This window comes from Patiria miniata, unplaced genomic scaffold (genome assembly GCF_015706575.1).
Source record: "Patiria miniata isolate m_02_andy unplaced genomic scaffold, ASM1570657v1 HiC_scaffold_7, whole genome shotgun sequence".
In the NCBI taxonomy this organism is placed as follows: Eukaryota; Metazoa; Echinodermata; class Asteroidea; order Valvatida; family Asterinidae; genus Patiria; species Patiria miniata.
In genome coordinates, this window is record NW_024037074.1 from 5,118,994 (window position 1) to 5,125,147 (window position 6,154).

Below are 6,154 nucleotides of genomic sequence, written 5' to 3' on the forward strand. Positions count from 1 at the left end.
CAGTGCAACAATATTTGATCTATTATACTAACCCCCCAAATAGTTCATTTCTGAAAATTAAAATTACAGCAAGACCAATGATGAACATTCCCTTTAAGAATCAAATATATTTCTTTTGTTTTGCACACCCCTGTTTAAAGAGTGGCAGAGGCACAGAGACTATCGTCCGCACTCGGTTCACAGACCCCCCCCCCCGACTTGAACCAAAATACTATAAAAGAAATGTACTCGGCGCAGTAGTGGCGCATTCGTTCAGTAGACATCAAGTTGCAAACAGCAAGTGCATTTTCGCCTCCGTACTTCGTTTCAAGCTGAAATGTAAGATATGGATAAACGTGGCCAAAGTCAAAACAGCTTGGTAATCATATTGTTCATGATTGAAGACATGATTGACTCTCTCGGGTATACGTTGATATGACTGCCATGTATATATATATAAAACGACATTGATGTACGCATTATGTTACTTTTACCGCTGTGGCTGAGCACACTTCATAAAAAGCACAATACCGTGCAACAGCCGAATTAATCCGAATAAAAAAACAAAGGAAATACATTTTTTTGGCAAAAGACTGCACTGATTGATGTACGTCTAACATGGCGGCACAACCATAATCACAGGACGTTTCTTACCGTGTGTTTCATTGTCTCCCTCGTTTTCAGTATCATAGCAAGAATGAAGCTCTACATGTGCCTGGTTCTCTTGATGTTCGTTGGATGTACCTGGGGTTTCGCACTAAGGGACGGTAAGTTAGTTGCTTCAAAAGTTCCGTCGTAATCTAAACGGCTTTCCATGACATCTGTAAGCCTATTCTAACAAGTGCGAGTGCACATTCAGCTCTGGCCGTGTTGAAAGGAGTGTTGCATGAGAGTCTAGCATGAAATCGATCAAAAGCCAGAGCTTAAAATGCGACCCCGAAAAATGCGACATCGATGGCATATATTGAACACCATACTTTGGTTATTTTTTGGGATAGACAGGCAGCCCGACCGACAGACAGACAGACAGACAGACAGACCATCCTGCCAGAGCTTAAAAACCACATTCACACTTCCCCATGGGAATTGATATTATTATTCGATTTGATGATATTCTACACACATTAATAGGAATGCTTTCATTGTAGGGGAAAGAACACCCACTGTCAACATTTGTTTTTCAAATCCCTCTGCTTAATTTCAGATGATGTTCTATCTTAGTTAAATTTAGAAAAATAGAAGTTAGGTTACTTAACGATCAGTTGCTTAAGCACCGTCTTTAAAAGGGGTCGTTTTATGCACACCAGAAAGTAATAATAAGATGATCACTTTTGGCTGTTGTGGAATTTCTTCCGAAAACTTACGAAACTTGTATGTTATGAAGCTTATTTAGTAAAAAAAAAAAGGGGTTTTGTTCGGTTTATTTTCAAATCTTTAAAGTTGCATTTCGGCCTGGAATGCGCCCAATTGGGCTACAAAACCGTTTTAACGAAATTATATTAATTGGAAAGATCATTTGAAAGTGGGATATGCACATCCACATAACCATCTTGCGAGAACCATGCGAGAACGAATTTCGGGGGTTATGACTGTAACTAGCACTAAACAGCTCGACTTAAGGGAGCTCCTGCCGCACAGTTGCTCGCATGCTGCGGATGTGTGAGAAACAACGTGCATGTGTTGGTGATGTGTGTATTATGTGACACACAACGTGGTAGTACTTTGAAGAGACGCGTCTTGAAATACGTATGCGTATGCCACAAACTGTCCGCCGCGTCGGATGTAAACAACCGTGTGTTTTTTCGTCTTTTCTCGGAACGGTAAGACATTCGGTTAGTTTCCTTTCAACCAGACCTTTGATATAGGATAAGTAAACAATCCAAAACATCATGAAAATGTGGGGGATTTCAGGCCGTATTGTTAAGGCTTTGTAACCAAAACAGTTTTATTTCAACCTTTATTTTCTTAATTCCGTGTCTACGAATTGAAGATTATGTCGTTGTTATCTTGAAGTACACTTCATGAAATATAAGTAAAAACCGTTTTAAATTCTTGCAGACTTTGATCCTGAGGAGAAAGAGAGAACAGTGTCAGCTCGTGAGATTGTTGAGCGGAGTAAGTTCAGTGGTATTAATAGTATATAGTAGCACATGTTGACATTACGACATAAAAGAAGTGAATATGTAATGCTTGGGAAATATTGGAAAGACGTGTTTCAGTTTAATACCAGTGTTGTAGTACTCGTACTCAATACTTGTACTCGAGTACTACTCGATTTTTTTAAATTTTTTTTAGAGTACACGTACTCGTACTCGTACTCGTACTCGAATGTAAAAGTACTAATACTCGAAATGACGGGACTCGTACTCGGGCAGCAAGAACTGGTACTGGACATGTCAAAGTTGTACTCGATTATTTAAGTACGTACTCGTGCTTGAAAAAGTGTATAGCTTGAAGGCCTTATTTTATCGATACTTTCAGTTTGAAATGGTTGATTGGCTCGAAGTTTCCCGATTTTCCTCTGTGCATGCCTGTACAAACGCCTTTAACAGCTAGCTGTGAGTGGCCTGGGTAAATTAGACCTGTGTAAATTATACGCACAGTGAACCATTTGCCGTGTGGCCGCGTATTCGTACTCGGAATACAAGTACTCGTACTCGTACTCGGAAGTACAAATACTCGTACTCGGAGACCTGTTCTTGAACTCGGAAGTATTAGTACTCGTACTCGTACTCCGTAACCTAAGTACTCGGCAGTACTCGGTACTCGGCTAAAAGTACTCGACTACAATACTGTTAAGTACTGTCCCGGGAAAAGCTGTTTGTTTTCCTTGCAAATGTCAATGAAGTTTTGTTTGTTTTTGTAAATAAGCTTTCACATTCGTGCAGTTTTCTAATAACTTAAAGAGGTTTTTTCTGTATTGATGCATTATATTTCGATGTTGTGCACACAGTATTTCACTTTTGGTTATTCTTTCTGCGAAATGCATTTAAGACAACATATTCATGCATAGGTTTAACTTTTCCCATCTACTTTTAATGAAATTTCTAAAAGAAATATCGAAGCACATGTTTTAAAAAAATTACACAATCAATTGTATGTGCCACGTTATAAAAACTGCTTGTTCGTTGGAGAATTAAATGTATTAATTTAAACAAGATTGAAAAGGCTGGTTATTAACCCTAAAGGGGCCGGGTTATTTTGACCATCTCTCGGGGGGGGGGGGGCGGATTCCGGCCCCCCCCCTAAGATCTCGGCCATCGAGTGACGAAAAATTTGAAACTCGGCACATGTAGAAAATTTTTCGCTACGCGGCAACCCGTGGTCCGATTTTTATGTTTTTGGTATCAAAAGATGCGCAAAGCTCGAGGCTAAAAAGTCATAACAGTCATTTTTTTAGTCATTTTTTTAGAGGCTATCACGGAAAATGTTGAGGGGGGGGGCGGATTCCGCCCCCGGCCCCTTTAGGGTTAAACAAAACCATTTTCTACGGGGGCTAAAATTGGCCGAAAATCCATATTCCAGGGTTATGTCTTTCCAAGGAAATTGCTCCTCATTGGAGCCTCTCAACCCAGGTTGAACTCAACCCTGGGAGAACCCAGTGTTGCGCGCTCCAGACTGAATTTTGGATATTTCAATCCTGCGTTCAACCCGCATCGTTTGAACACTTGTTTCACGCAAATCAAGCTTATCATGCTCAGTTACTACTGTTTTGAACCCTAGCAAGACTTTCAACATGGGTTGAAAATCTCAACCCTGGTCTGGAGCAGGGTTGAGTTCAACCCGGGGCGAAAATCAATCTCAGGGTTGACGCAGGGTTGACGCAGGGTTGAAATTCTTCAAGTGTGAAACGATGCATGTTTTCAACCCTGCGTCGACCCAGAAATTTGTCTATAGTGTGAAAAGGGCTGTAGTATAATACGAAACAAAACAATACCGGAAATTTGGAGTAAGTCCAACCCCTTGTCTTTGTTGAATTAAAAACAAATCAGTTATCCTCGGTACATTTAAACATGAAAAGTCTCTATTTTCAATCAACAGTAGGCTATTGTCAACACAAATATTGATATACGGGTCACTCACTTTCTGATGGTTTGTGTTTCAGCGCACTGGTGCTTGGTGGACGAAGATTGCCCCTGGGAACGGTACCACTGTGATATTGAAGGGGGTTGGCCGTTTGGCATGTGCAATCCTGGCCCTCCGCATGAATGAATTGAACAATGGTAAGCCCGCCATTTTGAGCCACCCCGTCTGAAGGGTGCACACCGGTAAATAGGCCAAAACCAATCCGCCGAGCTCATGAATAAAAGTTACACCGGCCCTCAAATTTGTTCTATATTAGAGAATTCTGAGAGCCATAAAGTTGGGAAATTGAAGAGACATGGCAATGAACCTCTGGCCCGGACTTGGGGCTTCCAAGTTTGAGCATTTTTTTGATGCAATTGGGCTCGAAAGTGGCGCTATTTTGACATGTTGTGGAGGGATAGTTTTTCAAAATGGCTACTTTCCCGCTTTTGGGAAAATGGGGGTCGTCTTCTTTGGGTGAGAATATCTCGAAAAGTCAATGGTCAACCCACCAAAAACTGGAAAGGAAATGAATGATGACAAGTTGATCATCAGTGTTACAACTGATCATGTAGTGACCAACGGATAATGTATCACCAACCGATAATGCCACATAAATTGACCGATACTGTATCCGATAATGTAACACAAAATTGACTGATATTGTAGAAAAATATGCTACACTATCAGTCAATTATTGTTGAATGATCGGTCCTAACTAATAATGTAACAAATATTGACTCATAATGTATACATTTACTATACCCGTCATTTGTTTGTTACATTATCGATTAGTGATACAATATCGGTCAATTTGTGTGACATTATTGGTTGTTGACACGTTATCAGTTGGTAACTACATTATCAGTTGCAACAAGTAGTCTTTATTCCCTTGTGGCTCCGGAAAAGGATTTATTGAACTATCCTTCCCATCTTTTCTCATTGTAAACCTTGTGTTGGAAAATTACTTCCTTCACGAGCTTTACATTCGTGCATAGAAAAACAAAATATTTAGAATAATTGGTGTCTAAACGTTTGGTGCCCTGAAAGGTTTCCTTCGTTACTGTATTTGATGACAACATGGTATTTTTATATTCCCTTATCTCCATACAGATTGACAGTGTTTATCCAACAGCAAGGCTTCATCTTTAATAAATTTAAAGGGTTACATTTGGCTTTTTTTATTTCAATTTCTTTTCCTGATAAGACTTCTTTTTTAACAATACTGGTATCGTATAGCAGCCAGTTATTACATTGATGCCTTGACAGTGCTGATCTTGAAAGCTTATCATGATTGCATGGGTGTCGCCAGTATTTTTTTCTTGGGGGGTAAAAGCACACTTTCTCCCTTAAATCAACGCATGGCACATCGTTATTTTTAAAAGGACGCATATTATCCAGATCAATTCTTTTCATTTATTAAAGGGGCACTAGGTCCTGAAATCCCCGATAATTTCATGTTTTGGATTGTTTCCTAATCCTATTTCAAACATCAGACCAAACCTCCGTTCTAGATCTAATCCTTTGCGTCTGACTTTCCCACGTACGCACAACAAAGCTGACCAGTGACAAAACATTTACGGTCACTGCAGCGAAGGAGTGGAATAGTCTGCCCTTTTCCATTCAAAATGTCACATCTCTCGAGCAATTCAGGAAGCTGATCAAGACCCATTGTCTATGCTACCTGTTTTTATTATTTAACTTAAAACAGCTCTTGTTTACTTTAGTTGTTCTTTATTTACCAGCGCTGTGATTTAGTTTGCTAAAAAGAGCGTTCTTAAATGCCGATAATTATTATTATTATTATTATTATTCCTACAAATGTACCATTAGGGAGACACGTTAGCGTAGAAAATTCGGTAGTAGGGAGACACGGGCTTAATAGGGAGACACCTAGGTGTCCCCCTATTTGCGCAGCCCCCCTTTAGAGACAACATTTTGCAGTCGCAATTGGGTTATATTTGTTGCTCGTGGTCTAATTAGTAAAAATACCGAAATTCGTGGAAAAAGGACCAGGGAATATCGGGTTAGGGCACATTTAAGTCGGAACATTTTTGTGCGCAAGTCTATGGAAAAGTCTCCCTATTACCTCATTGCCGGTAATCATTAT

The 6,154-nt window shown here is 39.9% G+C and overlaps 1 long non-coding RNA gene across 1 annotated transcript; it reads left to right on the top strand.

The window, feature by feature from the left end:
• Window positions 1-250: 250 nt before the first annotated feature.
• On the top strand, window positions 251-5,658 carry LOC119744760. Its single transcript, XR_005273590.1, has 5 exons — window positions 251-318; window positions 664-746; window positions 2,038-2,094; window positions 4,085-4,202; window positions 5,158-5,658. It is a non-coding gene; the product is annotated as an uncharacterized LOC119744760 (long non-coding RNA).
• The last annotated feature ends 496 nt before the right edge of the window (window positions 5,659-6,154 follow it).